Genomic DNA, 27,121 nt, shown 5'->3' on the forward strand with positions numbered 1-27,121 from the left:
AAGAAGTTGTTTTTAAAAAGAAAGAAGATTGAAAAAAAGAAAAAAAAAGGGAGAGAATGTGATCAGGCAGGAGACTAGAACAAAGCCATACACTATGATTTAGGGTATATTTTGATCTGTTAGAAGAAACTGTATCTCACTATTTTAAAGAGAGAAGAACTTATATATATATGCCAAAAATAAGGGTAACTACTATGAAGGGATAAAAATATGACTCTAAAAATGAAAAATAAAAAATGTTTTTTTTTTTTTAAAAAGGGATTGATAAGATGTTGGTTGAAAAAGGGAAAAAGAAAAATTAAAAAAAGACAGTTAAAAAAATTAACTTTAAAAAACTAATGAATTATGGTTAAAAAGCCATGAATTCTATGCACAGTATTCTCCTAGCGCTGGAGTTCTCCCGTTCTCCTTGATCGGTAAACTTGGTCTTGGCTTGCTGGCTGTTCGTGCTGATCTTCTGGGGGAGGGCCCTGTTCCCATGGTTCCCAAATGTCTTTGCTGGAGGCGGAATTGCCCTGCCCTTGTGAGTTCGGGCTAAGCAAGCTGCTTGGGTTTGCTCTCAGGAGCTTTTGTTCCCTGCAAGCTCTCGGTACAGCTTTGGAGGACCAGGGTGAAAATGTGGCCTCCCAATCTCTGCCCAGAGGAGCTGAGAATTCGGGGCCCCGCTCCTCAGTGTGCCCCCAGGGAAAAGCAGTCACTCCTATCTCCCCAGTCTCCGGCCGCATTCCGTGCTCACCCGGCCTGTGACCGAGTGTTTCTATCTCTCGCACCCGACCCCGTGTAGAGTCTCCAAACCCAGCAGATCCCTGCGGTGCACTCCCGCGCCGTTCCTCCTGGGGGAGGAAGGGGAGTCTCCCCGGATCTGCCGCTTGTTGGGTCCCTGCTGGAGGAGCAGTGGCCTGACTGGGCCGCGGATCACAGTTTATGGCAACCCTGAGCTGAGAGCCCGCGCCTCGGCTCCATCTCTGCAGCCGGCTTTCCCGCTCCGATACCTGGGAGCTCCGCCGCACTCAGGCACCCCCGGTCTTTCTGTGACCCCGAGGGTCCTGAGACCAGACTGTCCCATGAGGGTTTTACCCCCTGCTTAGCCACTGCAGCGACGTCCCTCCGCGGAGCCGACTTCTGAAAGGTCCGATTTTGTGCTCCGCGGCTCTATCACTTGCCAGAAGCGGCCGACGGAGTCCCCCTCCCCCGCCGTCTATCCTCCCGAATATTGCCTCGGATTCACCTCTCCGCACGTCCTACCTTCCAGTAAGTGGTCGCTTCTCTGTTCCAAGAGTTGTTGCTACTGTCTTCTTCGATCTCCTGTTGAGTTCGTAGGTGTTCAGAATGGTTTGATCCCTATTCAGCTGAATTCCTGAGACCAGACGAAATCCAGGACTCCTACTCCTCCGCCATCTTGCTCTGCCCCCCAAATAACAATCTTTTAATATACAGATTGGAAGGGCTTAAATAGAAAAAGATTAATAATGTCAAATGTTTTTGTGTGTGGGAAACAGGATACGTTCATTCATTGATGGTGGGTAGTAAAAATGTTACAATCACCTTGGAGAATTAAACAGTTTCCTAGAAAGTTAAATATACACCTGTTTTATGGTTCAGTAATTCAATATCCTGCCACTTATTCAAGATAAATGAAAATATATGTACACATACACATGAGTGTGTATACCCATGTGCGCACACACACACACAGAAACTCATTCAAGAATGTTCTTAAATTTAGATGAGCAAGTATATATAAATTTCTACATTTAAATACAATGAAGAAATAAAAAACACTGAATCAAAGACAAATTAATTTAAAAATCAATATGCAGATCAAAGGAACTCGAACACAAAAATAGTGGATACTGTATGATTCCGCTGGTTATTTATAATAACCAGCCTATGATGAGGTGGTGGTCTCTGGGTAGGTGAATAGAATTGATTGGAAACTGTCAAAAATAGACTCTCTGTGGTGATTATGTTTCTCAATAACTTGTTTTGAGTTGGTTACAACAGTGTATAAAATTTTCAAATTATATTGAACTGAACATTTAAAATATTTGCATTTCACTATATATAAGACATACTTAAACAATAAATTGAGATCTGTACTTCTGAAACAAATAACGCAACATATTTTAAGAAAAAAGAAAAAGAAGAAGATAACAGGAGAGGAAGAAAAGGGGAGTATGTCAGAGGGGGAGAGGAACCATGAGAGATGATGGACTCTGAAAAACAAACTGAGGGTTCTAGAGGGGAGGGGGTAGGGGGATGGGTTAGCCTGGTGATGGGTATTGAGGAGGGCACGTTCTGCATGGAGCACTGGGTGTTATGAACAAACAATGAATCATGGAACACTGCACCAAAAACTAATGATGTAATATATGGTGATTAACATAACAATAAAAAAATTAATAAAAAAAAAGTAAATGGTAAGTCTTGTTAAGGATGAGTAAAACATATACCTTTTTAAATACTGGGAAGGCAAACCATAAGAGATTCTTAACCATAGGGAACAAACTGAGGGTTGCTGGAGGGGACATGTGTGGGGGGATGGGGTAATTGGGTGAAAGGCATTAAGGAGGGCACTTGATGTAATTAGCACTGGGTGTGATATGCAACTGATAAATCACTAAACTCTACCCTGAAACTAATAATATACTGTATATTAACTAACTTGAATTTAAATAAATAAAAAATACCAGTTCATATTATGAAGATGATTATCATCAATGTTATTAAAACAAATCTTTCCAAATTTGATAATATGTTCTTCTTACATAGTTCATCTGAGCTGTTGAAGCAAAGCTCTATCAGTTATTGTAGTTTTGTATTATATGATACTGTATATCATGTGAAACCTCAAACCTAGTATTTTCCCATATGCATCTTATTTATGTCTGTTCTGATATTTATATTTTTATAAAAATAAATTCTGCCCCAGGAAGAATTTATATTAGTTAGCTGGGCTTGAATTTTCAACAGGATATAATGAGAAAAATCAAACAAACACAAAATCAGTAGAAAATTACACTCCCTCACACTCAGCTATGAATTAAGCATCAAATTTTAGTCTACCAGGTATCTGAGCATTGTTCTGTTAGTTAGTATTGTTACCACAGGTCTTTTCTTTTTAGAAATAATTGGGATCATTAAACAGGTGAGTCATGTCTTACAGCCTAGCACTTTAATTAGCTGAGGATCATTAAATTTCCCTTTTCACCCTTCACCATTTTCAGGATACTTTCTCTGACTCTTATCTCTAGATAGAAACTGTTGCTTACCTGCCCTCTCAAAGCACCCCTGTGTGACAATTGAATAAATGAAAATCTTTTGACTAAGTTCTACTTGATGGGTGCTTTATGCTATCAGTTTTGTCTGTTTCAGCTTCTCACTCCTGTCTCTATTCTTGAAATTCTTACCAACATATTGTCTCTTGGAATTTAAGTGTGGAAAATAATTGTGCATTTCTGCTTTCTTGACCTTTAAAGGTAGATCTTTTCATTTCCACGTTTGGCCAGCTTTCTGACTACCTTCAGTAACCAGCTAGATCTTTTTTATTTCTATTTATTTATGGGTTTTATAAAAATACATGCTTAAAATAGATAATCTGATAGCTGTCTTTATATAAAATATGTTTTTAATTCCATATAAAATAATGTTTCATCAAATATTATTTTATCTATTACAAAGAACACCAAATTCCTAATTAGGATTGACTTTTTGGGGGATTTTACTTATGGAATTATATGAAAAGCCTGTTCCATTATTTTCCCTATTTTAGAGACAATACTGAGTTATCAAGTTACTTGTTTATGTAATTTAATATTGTTAAGTCAGTAATATTTGTAAATATTCTGCATGAGGTCCCCAACTATTAGAATACTTTGATTTAGAATGTAGCTATGCATATGTTTAATTTTAATAAAAATAGAATAAATACATTTAAATGGTATAGGTTGTAATTTAGTACAGGGAAATGGTAGGGAATTTTGATGGTTCTTCCATCAGCCTCTTAAGATTAAATTAAATAATGACTTTAGTGTGATATCTACTTTTCAGTAACTTCTACATTCCTGCACTCTTGCATAAATAAAAGGAATGGCTCTATCACTGTAACCAAAAATTCATATGGTCTCCAGCGCTAAAATAGCACAGACACTATTAGAATTGGGTCAGTGAAAAGTTTACTTTGGGGGTGCCTCCGTGGCTCAGTCGCTAAGCGTCTGCCTTCAGCTCAGGTCATGATCCCAGGGTCCTGGGATTGAGCCCCACATCAGGCTCCCTGCTCCGTGGGAAGCCTCCTTCTCCCTCTCCCACTCCCTCTGCTTGTGTTCCCTCTCTCTCTGTGTCTCTCTGTCAAAGAAATAAATATTTTTTTTTTTAAAGAAAAGTTTACTTTGGGGAAAATAAAACAGAAGAATATCACTTTTTTGACTGAAAGTGAAGATGCTGTGCATGTTAGTTTTCTTTGCTTCAAAACGAATTACAACAAATTCAGTGGCTTAAGACAATATACATGTATTTCCTCTCAGTCAGGATGGGTCAGGGATCTGGGCATGACTTGGCTGGATCCTTTGCCTAGATTCTCATAAAGCTATAAGCAATGTCATCCAGGGCTGGATTCTCATCAAGGGCCTGACTGGGGAAGGATCTGCTTCTAAACTTTCTTAGGTTGTTGTCAGAAAATTAATTTCTTTACAGTTGTAGGACTCATGAAAGCTTGCTTCTTCAAAGCTAAGAATGGAGAGAGGGAGACAGAGAGACAGAGAGATTGATTGATTCAGGCAAGATGGTGCTACACTGTTGTGTAATCACATACATATGATTAAGTATATCTCATCACCTTTGCTGTATTCCATTGGTTGGAAACAAATCACAACTCTCATCTACGTTGAAGAGAATTGGATTGCACAAACATGTGAACACCTGGAGATGGATGCATAGGGGCCACTCTAAGATCTATCTGCATCACTGTGATTACTGTATTTGTGTTTAAACAAGCAGGAGAAAGTAATGTCATCAGTGAGGTCCCCAGTTAGCAGGGAATATTGTGAGAGTCTTGACCATCATTTAAAACTTAATGATTTTTGAACCTTGAAAAAGCCTCGTTCAGTGCTAATGAGATTTCTCCATTAATTTGTTTAATATACTTGAGGAACTTTGAGTAGGTCCTCTCCTAAATGAGAAAGCAAACCTGAAACAATGGCCAAAAGATCCATTCTTAAGTGAACCTTCTGGAAATTACTAGGGCTAATAAGTCAAAAACAACAAAAATACCTGCAAGGAGAGTTAAGGGAGAGAGAATCTGTTGAGATGAAAGACGGCCACTGTTGAGCATCTCTATGGCAGGAAGTGAAGCAGTTTTGTTTCAGTTTTTCCAAAAAAGGAAGTAGGCACTGGAGGGGATGTTGCAGTTATATACCTGCTGGAAATCTACAAATATTGAAGTGGTTTCAAAGCTGATGACTTCTCATTTGTTTACCTTGAGAATATCTCTTCTAAAGAATTGGTCCTTGTGCCAAATATAATATGTAGCCAGAATCCAAAAACACTTGAAATAGGAAGAGAGCCATGGTTTTATTAAAGATATTTTCTCTTCCCTAATTTCCTACATTTTTAAAAATTTCAGTTCACTGCCTATGGGAACCAAGTGGATGAAGGATAGAATCAAATATCTTCTTTTTTTGATTTGCTTATTTTACGAGGGCCCTGGGGTCCAGAATGTGAAGCCTCATGTAGGGAACTGTAAAAGAAAAACCATGGAAGCAATTAATCTTTCCCTGGGCTGGTAGGCAGGCTTGTCTAAGGCAAATCAAGCTGTGGCTCATGGCCGAGCCACATTTTAACATTGAAGTAGCTAGGATCAGCAATATCTCATAGCTCTAAAACTGTAATCTTAGCAATATGACATGAGAAGGAGGAAGATATTAAATATACACCATAAATGGATGTAACCAGATTGGGAGAAAAATGGAGATCATGAGTTCTCTCAAGATGAGGCTTTGATAAACTAAAAATTGATTCATTTGGGGCACCTGGGTGGCTCAGTCGTTAAGCATCTGCCTTCGGCTCAGATCATGATCCCGGGGTCGTGGGATCGAGTCCCACATTGGGCTCCCTGCTCAGCGGGGAGCCTGCTTCTCCCTCTCCTGCTCCCCCTGCTTGTGTTCCCTCTCTCACTGTCTCTCTCTGTCAAGTAAATAAATAAAATCTTTAACAAAAAAGAAATTGATTCATTCTTGTTGCTATTTAGTATGTTCATATATTATGCTTCTGTAATATTGTGTTTTAAAAATTTCTCAGCTTTAATTCTGAATACTGAAGATATTGAAAGTTAATACCTATATGTACAAAAGCTCTTAGTTTTTTCAATAATGTCTAAGATTGTAAAGGAGCTCTGAGAACAAAAAAACTGCTGCTTTAAAGAACGAGTTTAGATGACTTATAGAAATTTATTATTGTTCAGTTCTAAGTATTTTATAATTTTATGGTATTTTTGATCCATGGTTTATTTAGTTTTTTTTCCCAAATATATTTAAGTACATATTTTATTATTCATTTACAACTATGGTTATATATAATTCATCATCCATACAGAAACACTCCTGAGTGTATCCTATTATATGTCTCCCCATGGATATGGGATATTGGAAATAAAAAATAGACTGTCTCAGTTTACACCAGTGTCTAAGCTTACCAACGTTTAACAAAGATGCATTATCTTTAGAGATCTGATGAGTATGAGCCTTTCATATTTTTGATATTTGCTTTATGGCTTATGTATTCCATTGGAAAAAATGTTTCAAACATGCTTGAAAAGAACATATATAGTCTGTGTTATAGTTAGTATTCTATACAGTCAGACCAAATGTGTTATTTGTGCTTTTCAAGTATAGTACATCCGAACTATTATTTGTTTGGCTTTTTGTCTGCTTAATTGCTATTTTCTGAGAGAGGTATGCAAATAATTCTGTGAATTTTAACTTTATATTTTATAATTATGTATTTTCCCTCTCTATTTGTAAAAATTCTCTTAACAATGGAGAGGGTAGCTGGGTGGCTCAGTTGTTTAAGCATCTGGCTCGGTTTCGGCTCAGGTCATGATCTCAGGGTTTTGAGATTGAGCCCTGGATTGACCCCTGCTTAAGATTCTCTCTCTCTCCATCTCCTTCTTTATCTTCCCCACCTCTCTCTCTCTCTTAAAACACACACACAAAACAATGGAGAGTAGTTACATAATACTACTATGGATAGGCCAAATTTCTTTTGGTTTCATATTTGCTATGTATATCCTTTTTGATCATTTTTTTCTTTCATTTTGCTGTATATTTATTTTTTTCCAAAATTTGCCTTCTGAACTGTGGCTGGGTCTATAAAAGTTTCCAAGTTGATCTATAGTGATTATTAAAAGCAACTGTAATTTAGCATGTTACAAACCAAGTATATGATCTTCTAAAACTCTGCTTCTTCTTTTGAATGACACGTTTAACTTTCTTCTCAGAAGACAACTGTAATTTATCTCATAGTACACATTCAATTTTCACAATATAGTATTGCCTCTACCTTCAAAATAGATTCAACTACTTCTTATATTACTGCCCTGCTTCAAACTACCATTCTCCTCTGAATTATATCTTTACTTATTTATTAAGCACATCTTTCATTGAAATCTATGCCTATAAAAAACCTACATAAACTTGAATCCATACAGTTTTACCAAAAACAACCGGATCACAAATATTTCACTACCAGCATCCAGAGGGTGTTCTTTTACCCCCCACCCAGTCACTAACCACCCAGAATTAACAGTCTGCACAATAGATTAATTTCATCTGTTTACAAAATTTATAAAATTGGAATATAAATTACATATTCATTTAAGTCTCACTTCTGTTCTTCAACATAACATTTGTGAGATTCATATGTTGTTGTGGTGGGCCATAGTCTCTTTCTCTTTATTGCTCTAGAGTAATCAAATGTATAGATTATACCACAATTAACTGATTTTACTATTCATGGACAAGTGGATTGTTCTAGTTTTAATCAAATTAAGCTGCTACGAACATTTTAACCATGAAGTTTCGTACACCTATGAATGCATTTCTATTGAATATATACCTAGGAGTGGAACTGCTCCATAATAAAGTTAATTTGTGTGTTGGGACCCACAAATGGAGGCCACCCTAGTGGCCCAGCCCACATCACAAATCTAAACCTAAGTCAGCCTACACTTACAGGAAACACCTGGCTCACAGGGAAACCTAACATCCACCAATCACAATCCTCCCACTCAGCTCTAGCTGGTTTGCCTTACTCTAGAAAATAGGACCTGCTCCCCTTAAAAGGAGACCTCCAGCCTCCTAGCCAATCATTCCATTTCTGTGTTGCCCCTGCTAATGCTCTTTAAAACTTGCTTTTGCCCCAGGTCCCCCAGGAAGAGTGCTCCGCAACTTGTGAGGTACTGTATCCCCCTAATCCTTGGATTATTTTTCCTTGAAATTGTTTTAGTTTTGTCATTTGGCAGTTTTGGTGATGAGTTGGGAAGACAGCTGCTGAAGATTCTGGGGATGGCTCCCAGACGCAGGTGAAAATACCCACTGAGGCCTTTGGTTCTCTGCCTCTCGGGCTGCTCTCCAGGATCTCTGCTAAGCTTCCTTCAGATTGAGTTCTGCTTATTTTGCCTTCTGAGCTCTTTGAGTTTGTTTGTCCCAATCTTTCAGGATGGAAAATTGGGGTGTGAGAGACTCCAGATTTCTCACAGTGGGACTTAGAGGCCAAAATATTTGGGTTTGTGGCTGACTCATCTATGAGGTAAGCACCTTTGGGAAGTTCTGACAGGTCTCAGAAACTGCACAGGTGGCCAGAAACAGTAAGTCTGGTTGAATGAAGAAGGATTATTTTAACAAGGGGGGGGGAAGGTACCTCTCAATCTAAAGAAAGCAACATGATAGTCATTATGGGATTCACAAAGCCTCCAAGTAAGTCCACAGCATAAACCACTGGGGTACTTGGGGAAATCAATTAAGATAAGAAATTCCGACTTTTTTGACGAATGACATATCAAAAATCTAACTAGGCACAAGTCAGACTATTAAAAGCCATTAGGGCATCTGCCAGTATAAATAAACTTCATGAAAGGAATAATAGATCTTTTGCTAGTGGGAATCTTAAAAGCCAAAGCCACGAAATTGGTGGGCATGTGTCTAGCACTTAAAAGCTCTTAGAGTACTTGCCATCTACCTTAAAATTCCTGTGCTAGGATAAGTTGGTCAAGGAATGGGTTAGATTGATACTAGGTCACCAGTCAACCTCAAGAAAATGTCTATGCAATGAGGTACATTGTCAAATCCCCAATCCAGCAGCACATACTTCCTGGGTATTAATCTGTCTCTGAGATACCCGAGGCTTAGCCGAAGATAGGAGATACTCAAGTTTCAAAGAGTTAAGTATGCCACCTTTCAGCACACTTACTTATTTTACGTTAAGAACTGAGGTCCTGGAAGCTGTCCATATGTACAAAAATGGCAAAATCTTACAAAGACATTAAGGCATGTTTTTAGAGTTACCAATGTTAAATGTAATGCAGATACAACTAGTACTCTACCTAGATTTACTGAAAGTCAAATAAAAACAGGTTATGGAATTTGTCAGCAAGGGAGATAACTTTTGATGATTAAGCTATTTAATGTCTCATGCAATTTTCATGAGTAACTTAAACATAATTGTTAAGAACAAGTAAACAGATTTAAGTTTATATATGAACTTTTTCAACAATAATTGTATTTTATGATATGTCTACTTAAAAAGAGTTTCCAAAATCTTTTTGGTAACTTGAAACCTAAAGCTATAATGAGATAGTTGAATGATGGGTATCTATTGACTATGTAGATCATTTCTAACTAAGATAAAATACTGAAACATCAATTACTGAACATGGGTTTATCTGCTTTTGGCTTACTTTTACAGGAGAACTAAAGCTAATTGGGCCTATTAGTAAACATACTTTGTGCCACACTGAAAAATTTACTATGAGGAACAAAATACTTCTGGGAATTAGGAAAACATTTATAAAAATTTGCCAATTCACAGAATGCTGGTATAAAATTCTCAATTTATTTTGTAGTTTTTACTAGGAATTAAGGATTCTAAGGGTTAAGAATTTTAATAAATAAGTAATTAAAACTATTTAGAAATAATAGGACTGTAAAGAAACAATTGGGTAAAGAAGAGTAGTTAAGGGAAGCCGAATCACCATTTGTTCCAGAATGAGAAAGAGAAAAACATAAAAATCTGAATGAATACAAAAAACTGTGGAAGGATTGTGGAAAAAGAATCTTGAGAAAGTAATTTAATGTGTAGTTAAACTGGCTAAGATTTGAATGGATTTATTTGATTTTTTAATGAGTTTTAATATCAAAGGTAGAGTGGTACACAGGTTTTTTTCTCTGTTAAAAGGATAGTCTTCTTGAATTACTACTTTGCTTTTAATGAGAGATTATGAAAGTTTTTTTTTTTTTAACTTTTTGGGCAATCTACCTGGAAAACAAAAATTCGGGGACTTAACGATTTACTGTTCTTCATGTTGTTTTTGTCAGGTTTTTGATTGCTTAAGAAAACCCAGTCTTCTCAATATTAAAAGAGCTATGTCCACAACTATGTAATCTTCTGTATTTGCCTTTAAAATCTTCTATTGTAACTTTAGTTAAATAGGGGGGGAGAAAAGGATGTCTTAAAACAGTTTGAATTTTTTTGGAACATGTTTACCACTGGTGATCCGTGAAATGGTGTTTTGAATAGAACAGCTATTAATAAGTATTTGTTGCATAAAAACAGTGACCAATTATAGAATGCAATGGGACACTACTAAGGGTATATATGCTATAAAAATTTAGAGATAAAATCCACATAGATTTCTATCCAAAACTCATTTGTCAACTTCCAATAACTTAACTACATACCTCACTTAATCTGCCATACCAGGGGAAATAAAAATATATTTCATCTATATATCCTGCCTATGGTAGAAACAATTTAAAATGGACTATACGGAGAGAATAATTCCTGATTTGACTGATGTTAAAAGACCTAAAACGTATTTCACTCTCAAGATGCATTGACCATCCTCTCAGATTCCTCTTTAGTGGAAAATAAAAACTTCTAGAGAGGATAAAAACCTCACATTCCTTGATGAGACATGCATATATACCTACATATGAAATGTGAGACATATGAAAAAATGAGTTGTGAGAAAAATGAAAACTATATATGTAGTATATATTTATATATATTATGTATATGCCCACATGTGTGTGCGTGTGTGCATGCGCACACACACACACAAACACAACTTTGGACTCCAAAAGTGTAATGGCAGAAATGAATGAAATTAGGGTGCCTGCGTGGCTCAGTTGGTTAAGGGACTGCCTCCGGCTCAGGTCATGATCCGGGAGTCCCGGGATCCAGTCCCGCATTCGGGCTCCCTGCTCAGCAGGGAGTCCGCTTCTCCCTCTGACCCTCCCCCCTCTCATGTGCTCTCTTTCATTCTCTCTCTTTCAAATAAATAAATAAAATCTTTAAAAAAAGGAAATGAATGAAATTAGGTAATGAAATCGGCATCTTTCTGGATTAGACCAATTCTGAATTGGCGACCCTTCTGAGGTACAAGAACCATTTCTTGAATACTGCCTTATCCTCAATAAATTGTCTTGTTCGCAAAAATTAACTGATCATGTATATGCAGGTCTAATTCTAGAATTCATAATGTCCTATTGCTATGTTTCCCTACCCTAACATGAATATCACACTTTATTGACCTCTGTACCTCTTTTGTAAGGCTTAAATCAGACAATGGGCATCTTCCATCCTTTTTCTGTTCTCTTTTTTTATGTATCTCTTCGTTCTTGCTGGGGATTAATTTTATGAATCTTTAACAATTAACTTTGAATTTGTTAATTTTCATTATTTGCCTTCTTTGTCATTGATTTCTCTTCAATTTAATATGTCACTTCTCCTACTTATTTTGGGTTTAATTTCCTGTTCCTTTTTTAGCATCTTACTGTCAAAGGTTGAAAGGTTAGAATTACATTACATTTAGTTTGGAAGAGCTTTATTCTACTTCTAACCATACCTGGATATCTGGCTTTGATATGGTCAGGATAAGGATCAACTAACCATCTAACAAATAAGCTTAAATATTCTGGTAAAGTCTAAAGCTTTCCTGTTGCAAGTCTAAAACTTTCCGGGTCAGTTTTTTGATGATGACTTTCACCTGGTCTGTTTTGTCAGTTTGGCTTGACTGTATAACCAGAGAGGCAGAGAAAGACCCTGCTGGAAAAGTGTGTGCTAAGCTCTTCCAAAACGGGTATTTATCCACAAATTAAGACAGTTTAAACATAAGATGAAATGCCTCATATATGAATAATAATTTGAGTGCCTGTTTTTCTGAATATTGCTCTGACATGATCACTAGAAATATAGATGTTCTCTCTTGTAATTTCCACTTTCTTCATTGTGATTCTTTTCATTTAAATGAAAAATGATTTTTATAATATCTTGCATACATTTTATTTTTTGGAAAAAAAATCTGGGTTTGACCATCCTAGCAATATCTGGAAATGCATATTTTCCTGTAGGTTTCTTATCTTAAAAATTTTGCAGGATTTAAATATGCTCACATTTGATCCTAAACATTTTTCAAGAGTAAAAATTTCTATAAATGAATTTAATAATTATTTTTAAATTTATTATAAACCAATCTCCTGTTTGTAAAATATGCCAATTCCAAATCTGGATTATTTTGTTTTGTTTTTACCCCAGAAAACTATTGTGTTAATAGTAAAATCAGTATGACTTAATTAGGATGCTGAAGAATTGTACAAGTTGAAAATATTTTACGTATTCTTAACACAGGATAAGGATACTCCAAGCTTTCATTAAAGTATATTTTTGTTCTGTTCCTTTGGTAGGTCTGTGGGCTTAAGGAAGTTAATGAAGACAGGCTACCACTGTATTTCATCTTCAAAACTTTTAGATTTGCTCTTCTCTCTGAGTCTCATGAACAGGTAAGACAATGAGCAACCTTTCATTCTAATCTCAGAGAAGAAATAGATGCTGTTTCCAAAGTCTACTTCACATACAGTCCTTTGAAGTCTTTGCAAGCACCCTTAAAAGTACCTGACCTTCAGATCAAAAGATTAAAGGAAAAAAAAAAATAAAAGCAAAGAAGCTCCCTTTTTTTCCCTCTTCATATTCTGTGGAAATGATATTGCTTGTTTGAGGCCAAAATGTGTCTTCTTTTTTCCTCCTGTCTTTCTTTTCTTTGATTTTTTTTTTTTTTTTATTTTGTACAGATCGATTGAGGAACTATTTATATACGTGACCGCCTCTTTGCCATGGCCATGCTTTATGCTAGGGATACAAAAGTGCATAAAGCATGATTATTAATTTAACTTTTCAAGGGTATGGTGATTACTGTTTGAGAGATTATATGTAGTCGTGGTTAAATACATAGTCACGTTATAAGACAGGACCAAGAATCTAAGTTTGATCTCAAATTTATTAACTTATTACCTGTGGTACTTTAAGCATTTATATTTTAAAGCATCAGTTTTCTCTATTTTAAAAGAAGATAATACTTTCGCTGAAAGATTATGCTAACAGTTGGATCATGTAATGAAGAAGAATTAGAGGAAGTGTTTGGAGAATGCTTGGCACATAGTAAGTGGTTGGTAAGAGGAAGAGATTTAAATATCCTGTACTTCATCATTGTTATCATCAGCACCATCATTAATTTCTCAATATTCTAGTACACAGCAGTCTGTCTGTAATAATTATTTTGGAATTGGGCTCCGTATTGGATGTGAGATATATTTGTCACTAATAGTAAACAGTTTGATTACCTTAGCTGAAAATGTTATGGGTAGATACACATCTGGTTAGATCAATTTAATATTTTCAAAAGCAATAAAGATAATATTCACATAGTAGAAAGTGACTATCATTTTTGGCTTCTCTTTTTACATTTGGTCTGTGATAACTTTCAAGACTTCTGTTTCCCTTTTTGCCTTTCTATTTCTCAGATTCGGGTATTTTCCTACTTGTTAAGAAGTTAAAGCTGAGGGATACTAGGAGAATATTTTAAATGAATATCAAAAATCTCTGACCTGAAAAGCCCTAAGTCAGAAGGTCCCATCTACTGTATTAGTATATGTTCTGTCTTCACCCTTAAAATAAATAGCACTATCCTCAGGTCAATTAGAGTCTATTTATGAAGAAACACAGAGGCAGTGAATACATACATGGAATGGTACCAACTCTGTTTGCTATTGAAGGAACTGACGGTCTTTCTTAATCTTTTTTCTTTTTTCTTTTTTTTCAAATTTAAGGTTGGGTCATATTGTTGCTATTTGGAGCTTTTATGTAAAATAAGGCTTCCAACATTCCTGCCAGCTTTCCTTAAGGCATTTTAATTAATATTTTTATTTATTTTTTTATTATTAAGTGATGCTAATCACCATACATTACATCATTAGTTTTTTTAATAATTTTTATTGTTATGTTAATCACCATACATTACATCATTAGTTTTTGATGTAGTGTTCCATGATTCATCATTTGTGCATAACACCCAGTGCCCCACGCAGAACGTGCCCTCTTTAATACCCATCACCGGGCTAACCCATCTCCCCAACCCCCTCCCCTCTAGAACCCTCAGTTTGTTTTTCAGAGTCTATCGTCTCTCATGGTTCTTCTCCCCTCTGATTTCCCCTCCTTCATTCTTCCCTTTCTGCTGCTGCTGCTGCTGCTTTTTTTTTTTTTTAACATAAAATATACTATTTGTTTCACAGGTACAGGTCTGTGATTCAATACTCTTGCACTTTCACAGCGCTCACCATAGCACATACCTTCCCCAATGTCTGTCAGCCAGCCACCCCATCCCTCCCACCCCCCACCACTCCAGCAACCCTCAGTTTTGTTTCCTGAGATTAAGAATTCCTCATATCAGTGAGGTGACATGATACTTGTCTTTCTCTGCTTGACTTATTTCGCCGAGCATAACAATCTACAGTCCCATCCACGTCGTTGCAAATGGCAAGATTTCATTCCTTTGATGGCTGCATAATATTCCATTGTGTATATATACCACTTCTTCTTAATCCATTCATCTGTCGATGGACATCTTGGCTCTTTCCACAGTTTGGCTATTGTGCACATTGCTGCTATAAACATTGGGGTGCATGTACCCCTTCGGATCCCTATTTGTATCTTTGCAGTAAATACCCAGTAGTGCAATTGCTGGATCGTATGGTTAGCTCTATTTTCAGCTTTTTGAGGAACCTCCATCCTGTTTTCCAGAGGGGTTGCACCAGCTTGCATTCCCACCAACAGTGTAGGAGGGTTCCCCTTTCTCCACATCCTCGCCAACATCTGTCATTTCCTGACTTGTCAATTTTAGCCATTCTGACTGGTGTGAGGTGATATCTCATTGGGATTTTGATTTGGATTTCCCTGATGCCGAGCGATGTTGAGCACTTTTTCATGTGTCTTTTGGCCATTTGGATGTCTTCTTTGGAAAAAAGTCTGTTCATGTCTTCTGCCCAGTTCTTGATTGGATCATTTGTTCTTTGGGTGTTGAGTTTAAGAAGTTCTTTATAGATTTTGGATACTAGCCCTTTCTCTGATATGTCATTTGCAAATATCTTCTCCCATTCTGTCGGTTGTCTTTTGGTTTTGTGGACTGTTTCTTTTGCTGTGCAAAAGCTTTTTATCTTGATGAGGTCCGAATAGTTCACTTTTGCCCTTGCTTCCCTTGCCTTTGGTGATGTTTCTAGGAAGAAGTTGATGTAGCTGAGGTCGAAGAGGTTGCTGCCTGTGTTCTCCTTTAGGATTTTGATGGACTCCTGTCTCACGTTTAGGTCTTTCAACCATTCGGAGTCTATTTTTGTGTGTGGTGTAAGGAAATGGTCCAGTTCCATTTATCTTCATGTGGCTGTCCAATTTTCCCAACACCATTTGTTGAAGAGACTTTTTGCCATTGGACACTCTTCCCTGCTTTGTTGAAGAGTAGTTGAGCATAGAGTTGAGGGTCCATTTCTGGGCTCCCTATTCTGTTCCATTGATCTATGTGTCTGTTTTTGTGCCAGTACCACACTGTCTTGATGATGACAGCTTTGTAATAGACCTTGAAGTCCGGAATTGTGATGCCGCCAGCTTTGCTTTTCTTTTTCAACATTCCTCTGGCTATTTGGGGTCTTTTCTGGTTCCATACAAATTTTAGGATTATTTGTTCCATTTCTTTGAAAAAAGTGGGTGGTATTTTGATGGGGATTGCATTGAATGTGTAGACTGCTCTAGGTAGCATTGACATCTTCACGATATTTGTCCTTCCAATCCATGAGCATGGAATGTTTTTCCATTTCTTTGTGTCTTCCTCAATTTCTTCATGAGTGTTTTATAGTTTTCTGAGTACAGATCCTTTGCCTCTTTGGTTAAATTTATTCCTAGGTATCTTATGGTTTGGGGTGCAATTGTAAATGGAATCGACTCCTTAATTTCTTTTTCTTCTGTCTTGTTGTTGGTGTATAGGAATGCCACTGACTTCTGTGCATTGATTTTATATCCTGCTACTTTACTGAATTCCTGTATGAGTTCTAGCAGTTTTGAGGTGGAGTCTCTTGGTTTTCCACATAAAGTATCATATCATTTGCAAACAGTGAGAGATTGACTACTTCTTTGCCGATTCGGATGCCTTTGATTTCTTTTTGTTGTCTGATTGCTGTGGCTTGGACTTCTAATACTATGTTGAATAGCAGTGGTGAGAGTGGACATCCCTGCCGTGTTCCTGACCTTAGGGGGGAAGCTCTCAGTTTTTCCCCATTGAGAATGATATTCGCTGTGGGTTTTTCATAGATGGCTTTTATGATATTGAGGTATGTACCCTCTATCCCTATACTCTGAAGAGTTTTGATCAAGAAAGGATGTTGTACTTTGTCAAATGCTTTTTCTGCATCTATTGACAGGATCATATGGTTCTTGTTCTTGCTTTTATTAATGTATTGTATCACGTTGATTGATTTGTGGATGTTGAACCAACCTTGCAGCCCAGGGATAAATCCCACTTGGTCGTGGTGAATAATCCTTTTAATGGACTGTTGGATGCTATTGGCTAGTATTTTGGTGAGAATTTTTGCATCCATGTCCATCGAGGCTATTGGTCTGTAATTCTCCTTTTTGATGGGGTCTTTGTCTGGTTTGGGGGTCAAGGTAATGGTGGCCTCATAAAACGAGTTTGGAAGTTTTCCTTCCATTTCTATTTCTCTGGAACCATTTCAGGAGAATAGGTATTAATTCTTCTTTAAATGTTTGGTAGAATTCCCCTGGGAAGCCATCTGGCCCTGGGCTTTGTTGGGAGATTTTTGATGACTACTTCCAATTCCTTAGTGGTTATAGGTCTGTTCAGGTTTTCTATTTCTTCCTGGTTCAGTTTTGGTAGTTGATACATCTTTAGGAATGCACCCATTTCTTCCAGGTTATCTAATTTGCTGGCATATTGTTGCTCATAATATGTTCTTATAATTGTTTGTATTTCTTTGGTGTTGGTTGTGATCTCTCTTCTTTAATTCATGATTTTGTTGATTTGGGTCATTTCTCTTTTCTTTTTGATCAGTCTGGCCAGGGGTTTATCCATCTTGTTAATTCTTTCAAAGAACCAGTTCCTAGTTTCGTAAATCTGTTCCACTGTTCTTTTGTTTTCTATTTCATTGATTTCTGCTCTGATCTTTATTTCTCTTCTCCTATTGGGTTTAGGCTTTATTTGCTGTTCTTTCTCCAGCTCCTGTATGTATAGGGTTAGGTTGTGTATTTGAGATCTTTCTTGCTTCTTGAGAAAGGGTTGTGTAGCTATATACTTTCTTCTTAGGACTGCCTTTGCTGTATCCCAAAGATTTTGAACAGTCGTGTTTTCATTTTCATTTATTTCCATAAATTTTTTAAATTCTTTAATTTCCTGGTTGGGCCATTCATTCTTTAGTAGGATGCTCTTTAGCTCCATGTATTTGAGCTCTTTCCGACTTTCCTCTTGTGATTGAGTTCTAGTTTCAAAGCACTGTGGTCTGAAAATATGCATTGAATGATCCCACACTTTTGGTACCAGTTGAGACCTGATTTGTGACTTAGGATGTGATCTCTTCTGGAGAATGTTCCATGGGTACTAGAGAAGAATGTGTATTCTGTTGCTTTGGAATGAAATGTTCTGAATATATCTGTGAAGTCCATTTGGTCCAGTGTGTCATTTAAAGTCTTATTTCCTTGTTGACCTTTTGCTTAGATGATCTGTCCATTTCAGTCAGGGGGGTGTTAAAGGCCCCCTCTATTTTATTGTTGTCGATGTGTTTCTTTGCTTTTGTTATTGCCTTATATAATTGGCTGCTCCCATGTTAGGGGCATTGATATTTACAATTGTTAGATCTTCTTGTTGGATAGACCCTTTAAGTAGGATATAGTGTCCTTCTTCATCTCTTATTACAGTCTTTGTTTTAAAATCTAATTTGTCTGATATAAGGATTGTCACCCCAGCTTTCTTTTGGTGTCCATTAGCATGGTAAATGGTTTTCCACCCCCTCACTTTCAATCTGGGGGTGTCTTTGGGTCTAAAATGAGTCTCTTGCAGACAGCATATGGATGGGTCTTGTTTTTTAATCCAATCTGATAGCCTGTGTCTTTTGATTGGGGCATTGAGCCCATTTACATTCAGGGTAACTATTGAAAGGTACGAATTTAGTGCCATTGTATTGCCTGTAAGGTGACTGTTACTGTACATTGTCTGTTCCTTTCTCTTCTCCCGAGCTGCTTTAGGATTTTCTCTTTGTCTCTGAGACTCGTACATTTTACTATTAGATGTCTGGGTGTTGACCTATTTTTATTGATTTTGAGAGGGGTTCTCTGTGCCTCCTGGATTTTGATGCCTGTTTCCTTCCCCAAATTAGGGAAGTTCTCTGCATAATTTGCTCCAGTATACCTTCTGCCTCTCCCTCTTTCTCTCTCTCTCTCTCTCTCTCTGTCTCTCTCTGTCTCTCGCTGTCCCTCCCCCTCTCTCCCTCTCTCCCTCTCTCCCTCTCTCCCTCTCTCCCTCTCTCCCTCTCTCCCTCTCTCCCTCTCTCCCTCTCTCCCTCCCTCCCTCCCTCCCTCCCTCCCTCCCTCCCTCCTTCCCTTCCTCCCTCCCTCTCTCCCCCTCTTTCTTTTTCCCCTGGGATCCCAATTATTCTAATGTTGTTTTGTCTTATGGTATTGCTTATCTCTCGACTTCTGCCCTCGTGATCCTGTTTCCTTCCCCAAATTAGGGAAGTTCTCTGCATAATTTGCTCCAGTATACCTTCTGCCTCTCTCTCTCTCTCTCTCTCTCTCTCTCTCTCTCTCTCTCTCTCCCCCTCTCCCCCTCTCTCCCTCTCTCCCTCTCTCCCTCCCTCCCTCCTTCCCTTCCTCCCTCCCTCTCTCCCCCTCTTCCTTTTTCCCCTGGGATCCCAATTATTCTAATGTTGTTTTGTCTTATGGTATTGCTTATCTCTCGACTTCTGCCCTTGTGATCCAGTAGTTGTTTATCTCTCTTTTTCTCAGCTTCTTTATTGGCCATCATTTGGTCTTCTATATCACTAATTCTCTCTTCTGCTTCATTTATCCTAGCAGTTAGAGCCTCCATTTTTTATTTCACCCTATTAATAGCCTTTTTGATTTTGACTTGGTTAGATTTTAGTTCTTTTATTTCTCTTGAAAGGGTTTCTCTAATAACTTCCATGCTTTTTTTAAGTATCTTTAAAATCATCATTCTGAACTCTAGGTCTGACCTCGAACTAATGTCCGTATTAATCAGGTCCCTGGCAGTCGGTACTGCCTCTTGTTCTTTTTGCTGAGGTGTTTTTTTTTCCATCTTGTCGTTTTGTCCAGAGGAGAATAGATGAATGAGAGAACAAAATGCTAACAGAGTAACAATGTCCCCAGAAAATATACACTAAACAAATCAGAAAAGACCTGAAACCGGGGGAAAAGAAAGTGAAGGAAAAAAGAAAGGAGGAAAAAAAAAAAAAGAAAAAGCTAAAAACAAAGAAACAAACAAACAAAAAACAGAATATGATCAAATATGATCAGGCTGGTGCATAGTTCAGTGCCACACACTAGATTTTGGGTGTATTTTGGTCTGTCAGAAGAAAGTGCCTCCCAAAATTTTAAAGAAAGAAAACTTATATATGTATAAAAAAAGGGTTAATACGTTGAAGGGATGGAATATGAATATAAAGATGAAAATTATAAAAGATATTATAAAAGGAATTGATAAGTTGGTTGAAAAAATAAAGAAGAGGATTTAAAAAAAATGGGAGAGAATGTGATCAGGCGGGGGACTAGAACAAAGCCATACACTAGAGATTTAGGGTATATTTTGATCTCTTAGATGAAACTGTTAATCAAATTTTTAAAAAGAACAATTTATATATATATATACCAAAAATAAGGGTAACTACTATGAAGGGATAGAATATGGCTCTAAAAATGAAAAATAAAAAAATAGTTTTTAAAAAAGGGATTGATAAGATATTGGTTGAAAAGGGAAAAAGGAAAAAAAAAAGTTAAAAAAAATTAACTCTGAAAGACTAAAGAATCATGGTGAAAAAGCCATGGATTCTATGTGTAGTATTCCCCTAGCGCTGGAGTTCTGCTGTTCTCATTGATCGGTAAACTTGGTCTTGGCTTGCTGGCTGTTCTTGCTGATCTTCTCAGGGAGGGGCCTGTTGCCGTGGTTCCCAAATATCTTTGCCGGAGGCAGAATTGCCCCGCCCTTGTGGGTTCTGGGCTAAGTAATCTCCTAGGATTTGCTCTCAGGAGCTTTTGTTCCCTGCAAGCTTACCATACAGCTTTGGAGGACAAGAGTGAAAATGGAGGCCTCCCACTCTCCACCCCAGAGGAGCTGAGAACTTGGGGCCCCACTCCTCATCGTGCCCCCAGAGAAAAGCAATCAATCACTCCCGTCTCCCGGTCTCTGGCCGCACTCCATGCTCACCCGGCTTGTTACCGAGCATTTCTATCTACACTGTGTGGAGTCTCCAAACCCAGAAGATCCCTGTGGTGTGCTCCTGCGCTGCTCCTCCTGGGGGAGGAAGGGGAGTCCTCCTGGATCTGCCGCTTGTTGGGTCCCTGCTGGAGGAGCAGTGGCCCGTCTGTGCCACAGATCACAGTTTATGGCAACCCCGAGCTGTGAGCCTGCTCCTCAGCTCCACCTCTGCAGCCAGTTTCCCTGCTCCAATACCTGGGAGCTCTGCTGCACTCAGGCACCCCTGGTCTTTCTGTGACCCCGAGGGTCCTGAGACCACACTGTCCCAGAGAGGGTTCCATCCCCCACTTAGCCACTGGAGCAATGTCCCTCAGCTGAGCCGACTTCTAAAAGTTCTGATTTTGTGCTCAGCTGTTCTATCACTTGCCAGAAGTGGCCGACGGAGGCCCCCTCCCCCACCATCTATCCTCCTTAATATCGCCTGGATTCACTTCCCCACACGTCCTGCTTTCCAGAAAGTGGTCGGTTTTCTGTTCAGAGAGTTGTTGCTATTCTTCTCTTCGATCTCCTGTTGAGTTCATAGGTGTTCAGAATGGTTTGATCCCTATTCAGCTGAATTCCTGGGACCAGACGAAATCCAGGTCTCCTACTTTTCTGCCATCTTGCTCCTCCCCCTTAATTAATATTTTTAAAAAGTGATAAATTTTACACAAATTTCAGAAATTTTCTGTGATGTAGTTTACATATTATAAAATGCTCAAATCCCATCTGTATCATTTAATCAAATTTGATGACTAAATATTAAGACACAGAATATGTCTATTACCCTATGAAGTTTCCATGTATGCCTTTCTGGTCAAGCCAGACAAGACGCCTACCAATGAGATACCCTTTATGTAGGGGCACCTGGGTGGCTCAGTCACTAGGCGTCTGCCTTTGCCTAGGTCATGATCCCAGGGATCCTGGGATTGACCCCACATCCAGCTCCCTGCTCCACTGGAAGCCTGCTTCTCCCTCTCCTACTCCCCCTGCTTGTGTTCCCTCTCTTGCTGTGTCTCGCTCTGTCAAATAAATAAATAAAATCTTTAAAAAAAAAGAATCCCTTGATCTAATTTCTAATACCATTGTTTAGTTTTGCCTTTTCTATAATTTCATATAAGTGGAATTATGTAGTATATACCCTTACTCCTAGCTTCATTCATTCTTTATAATATTTGTGAGATTATTGATATGGTTAGATCTATCAGTAACCCATTCTTTCAAGTTCTGAGTAGTATTCTCCTGTATTAATGTATTATAATTTGCTTATACATTTACTTTATGGTAGAAGTCTGAATTATTTCCAGTCTTTGGCTTTTATGAATAAACCTATAATGAACATTCCTTAAAAGGATTCTTGTAGACCTAGTTTTTCATTCTTTTGGATAAATGTCTAGGAGTGGAATTATGTAGCCTCTTAAAATGGAAATTACATACAATATATATGACATATTTTGTGCTCCCATCAGCCTTGTATGAAAATCCTGGTTGCACCACATCTTCTACAGTGTTATTAATGTTTCCATTTCTCCATTTTAGTGTGTATCTCCTGTGCCTCACTGTGGTTAACTTTGGGTTTCTATGATGACTAATGAGGTTGAGTTTCAACTACTAAGGTAGGTAGAGCTCTAATCTTCCACATCCTTATAGATTTTTTTCTGCTTTTTCTTTTTATTAAGAGGTATGATAATGTGTTCAATAATTGAGAGATTTGTGCCTACTTCCCTTTAGCTTTGTTAATTTTTTTCTCCTATACTCAGAAAATTTATTTTTAGGGTAAATAAACATTTAGTATGATGTTTTCTTATCTAACTGTCTACTCCTTTACTGGAAAATAACTCTTAAATTCCCCATATGAGTGAAATGATACAGTATTTGTCTTTCTCTGACTTATTTTGCTTAGCATAATACATTCTAGCTCCATTTACATTGTTTGGGAAAGGAAAAAAAAGAGAGGGAGGCAAATCGAAGAGACTATTAAGGATGAGAACAAACTGAGGGTTCATGGAGAGAGGTGGGTGGGGATGGGCTAAATGGATGATGGGTGTTAAGGAGGGCACTTGTGATGAGCGCAGGGTGTTACATTTAAGTGATGAATCATTAAATTCTACTCCTGAAACTAATATTACACTGTGTATTAACTAAAATGTAAATAAAAACTTGATATATTAAAAAAAAGGACTCTTTTATCTATGGTAATACTCTATCTTGATTTTTATTTTGTCTGATATTAGTAAGTCACATTGGCTTTCTCCTGCTTAGTTTGTGTGGTAAATTTTTCCCAGCCTTTTACTTTCAAATTACTGTGTCTTAATGTTTAAATTTATGTCTTGTAAACACATAGTTCTTCGTGCTTTTTATGTATTATGATGCTTTACCTGTTAATTGGGATCTTTGATTAATTTAATTTAGTTATTGATATATTTGGATTTTAAATTTTGATATTTGATTTCCATATTTTCCATATTCTCTTGTTTCCTCTGTTTTTAATTTTCTATGTTATTTTTTGCTAAATCACTTATAGCATTTCCTTTCATCTTCTCTAATGAATTTTTATCTGTTCTTCTTTGTCTTATTTTTTATTGGTTTCTTCAGGCATTACAAAATTAATTTTAAAGTTATCCCAGTCTGCATCCAAAGCTACTGTACTAACAAATCTAAGGACTTCATAATAATGGATTTCCAATTTATGGACTTCATGACAATCTATTTAGTGTACTGTACTTTACGTTCTTATTTTCATATATATTTGTTGTAGAAAAGCTATAAAATTGGGGCACCTGGGTGGCTCATTCAGTTAAGCATCTGCCTTCGATTCAGGTAATGATCCCGGGGTCCTGGGATCGAGCGCCAAGTCAGGTTCCCTGCTCAGCAGGGAGTCTGCTTCTCCCTCTCTCTCTGCAGCTCCCCCTGCTTGTGCGCGCTCTCTCTCTCTCTCTCTCTCTCTCTGTGTCAAATAAGTAAATAAAATCTTTTAAAAAAAGCTATAAAATTTATTTTATTCTTCATACTTAAACAGATTTATTTATTTGAGGGGGGACGGATGGAGGGAGGAGGAGAGAGAATCTCAAGCGGACTCCCCGTTGAGTGGAATCTCTCATGACACAGGGCTCAATCTCATGATGCTGAGATCATGACTTGAGCCAAAATCAAGAATTGGACACTTAACTGACTGAGCCACCCAGGTGACCCTTATTCTTCATACTTTAATTTTTTCTTTTTTTTTTTTTTTTGAGCGAGAGAGATTGAGAGAGAGAGCATACAAGAGCACACGAGTTGGGGGGAGGGGGAGAGGGAGAAATAGAGAATCTCAAGCATGCTCCACATTCAGCACAGAGACAGACTTAGGGCTTGATCTCAGGACCTTGAGATCATGACCTTAGCCAAGATCATGACCTGAGCAGAAATCAAGAGCCAGTTACTTAACCGACTGAGGCACCCAGATGCCCTTCTTTAAACAGCTTATAGTGTCAAAAGAAACTAATGTTATCCTTTGAATTTTAGTTCACTGGGTTGCTTTGTGACTGTAAGTGTATGATGGGCTCAAAAACAAAATTTTGTAGATTATCTACTTTGATCTTACTGTTAGGTTGGAAGCAACATTTTCTTACAAGCCAAATTTATCAAAGATGTATTTAATGGCTGGACTTTTTTTTAAGGATATATGTGTTTTTCATCCTGTGTGCTGAGGATAAATATATAAGAGTCAGACAGAATCCTATCCTTAAAAAATATATGTGTATATTTTCTCATGTTAGAGGTAGAAGTAATAAATAATAAATAATAAAATAAAGAAATAAATGAGGAATTGGAATAATAATGACTTTTCAAGGCCTTGGGAATGGGCATAGTGCTTTTAAAAACAATACAGCAGTTAGATTTTTTTTTTTACCTATTGAACATTATTAGATTTATGATAGTACATGTTGCTTAACAAAACATTTCCGTATACATACGTTATCTTACTTTACTTTTTTTTACTTCACTCTTCTCCAGAAATAGCATTTTTAACTTTGTTAGTGCTTCAGTGTTTTCATGATGGGTTCCTATACATTAGCTCAGTTGATTCTCCAAAAGTTTTGAGGAGCCAGACTGAAAGTTACTTGGTAGAATAAATAAAAGATTTTTAAGTAAAAGAGGATTGGATCAGATTTGATAATTTTTTTAGATGGCAAAAGGACCACAAGGGTTACATAAGTAAGAGAACAATATCTAATCTGCAAAGTATATCATACTCTTGAAAAGATACCGACCTTTTATGGAAGAAAAGAACTTCAGTCAGTGAGTAGAAATCCTTCCTAAATATTAAACCTCAGTCTTTTTCTGCAAAGTATTCATTGTTCTGAATAGTGGCTTGAATTTCTTCTTTAGTTCTTCACTCTAATAAGTGAAAAAAAAAAAACCTATTAAATATCTACGTGAAATAAAATTGTTGGAAATATGGTTGAAACTGGCATTACAATACTTTATGGACAAATTAAAAGTAGAGTTAAAACATGAGTATAGAATAATCATGGTAAAACTCTTTTGCCACTGATTATGCTCAAACAAAATACAAAATTGTTTATAAGAAAATGTCCTAATATGTGATACCATATTATTAAATGTCATTAACTACCTCAGAGATTTCTGTGGGGATTGTATGCTGCTGAGATTGATATTACTAAAATCTCCGAAGTGTTTAGTTTAAGAAGCCTGGGCTTTTGGTGTTAAGATGTTTAGATGGGAGAGGGGCTGAAATTACTTGAAAACCTTAACAAAGAAAGATACTTTGTATCTTTGGCCATGTTCCTATAATGAATGTAAAAGTGGACTTTTCCACCCCAGCATGGCAATTTGGGGCTTTGAATCCTGTTTTGTTAGCTATCAAGATTATTATTTTATTCATCTTTCTGGTAGGTTATTGGATATTCTTGGCCTCCATTTACTTATTGGGCCATACATCTGTCTACAGACGCTATTATAACTTTGATTAAAACAACAACAACAAAACAATAACATAATCACACACAAAAACCATTCAGTTCAATACTTTAGTAAATTGTCTTATAGCTGTCTTCCTGTAATAGTATTAATATGATATTAGCGTCTCAATTGAATTCATGTTAGAGTCATTTCTTAGATGTCTAGATGTAAGATAACAAGGAAGAGAAAAACTGGGAAAGAGGCAAGAACATGGTGGAAATGGTTTCCTAGCTATTAAAGAACATATTTGTTAACATTAATAAAACTTATACTTTCATCTACTTTATAGCAGATAGAAGTCAACTGTCTTCTGTTCTTCATATCTAATAATATGTATTTTATATCTAATAATGTGTTGTTTGGGTGATGGGAAATATCCACGTCTTACCCAACTGATAAAGGTGTAGATCTTCTATGTGTTGAGAGCTCTTAAGAGACTGTTACCCTGCTTACACTGTACAGTATTTACCTGAATTTGACAATGGCCAATTAACAGAGGAGTTAAGTAACTTTCAGAGGTCCTACGACAAGGCAGTAAGCATGACAAATTCCACTATTCACCATCACATTCAACTATACCCCGTTGCTAAGTAACTGACCTTCCTGCATTCCAAGTGGCAAATTGAATTTATCTCATAAATTTAACTGCCTAGTCAGTCTCTCCCTCTGCCCTTACTCTCCAATTGGGAAAAAAGGATCAGGTCAGATCAGAGAATGTCTTGGGATGGCAAAAGATCGTGAGAGTCATGTAGGTGAGAGGCAGACAAGATCTGCTCTATGATCAAAGAATAATATATACATCCCATCCTTGGGGAAGAAGCCAACCTCTTCAGGGAAGGAAGAAAATTAAGGAAACAGAGACTAACCTATTGCTGAGAACTGATGCTTGAATAATTGAAAGATGGAAATTGTGTCATTAGTCTGCATAATTAAAGCCTCTTATCGGAAATCCATGATCTCAAAGTCCTCAGAATAGTTTCTTTATAGGTTTAGTACCTATGGCTGATTTGGTGGCAAAATCTGAATGGACCTTATTCTATTTAGACATGTATTTAATCCATTTAATGTTCATATTTTGCTACAGAAATA

The 27,121-nt window shown here is 37.2% G+C and overlaps 1 long non-coding RNA gene across 2 annotated transcripts in view; it reads right to left on the bottom strand.

Annotated features, from left to right (window-relative positions):
* Positions 1 to 26,591, bottom strand: part of LOC113933989 — a 46,278-nt gene extending 19,687 nt beyond the window's left edge. The window contains exons 1-2 of one of the 2 annotated variants that reach the window (XR_003523555.1): positions 26,502 to 26,591; positions 25,321 to 25,447 (exon numbers count right to left, since the gene is read on the bottom strand). This is a non-coding gene — a long non-coding RNA (uncharacterized LOC113933989). Of the gene's footprint in view, positions 1 to 25,320; positions 25,448 to 26,420 lie in introns of both variants that reach the window. The other variant, XR_003523554.1, reaches the window with a different exon arrangement.
* Positions 26,592 to 27,121: the final 530 nt, after the last annotated feature.

The sequence above is a fragment of the Zalophus californianus genome, chromosome 13 (assembly GCF_009762305.2).
Source record: "Zalophus californianus isolate mZalCal1 chromosome 13, mZalCal1.pri.v2, whole genome shotgun sequence".
In the NCBI taxonomy this organism is placed as follows: Eukaryota; Metazoa; Chordata; class Mammalia; order Carnivora; family Otariidae; genus Zalophus; species Zalophus californianus.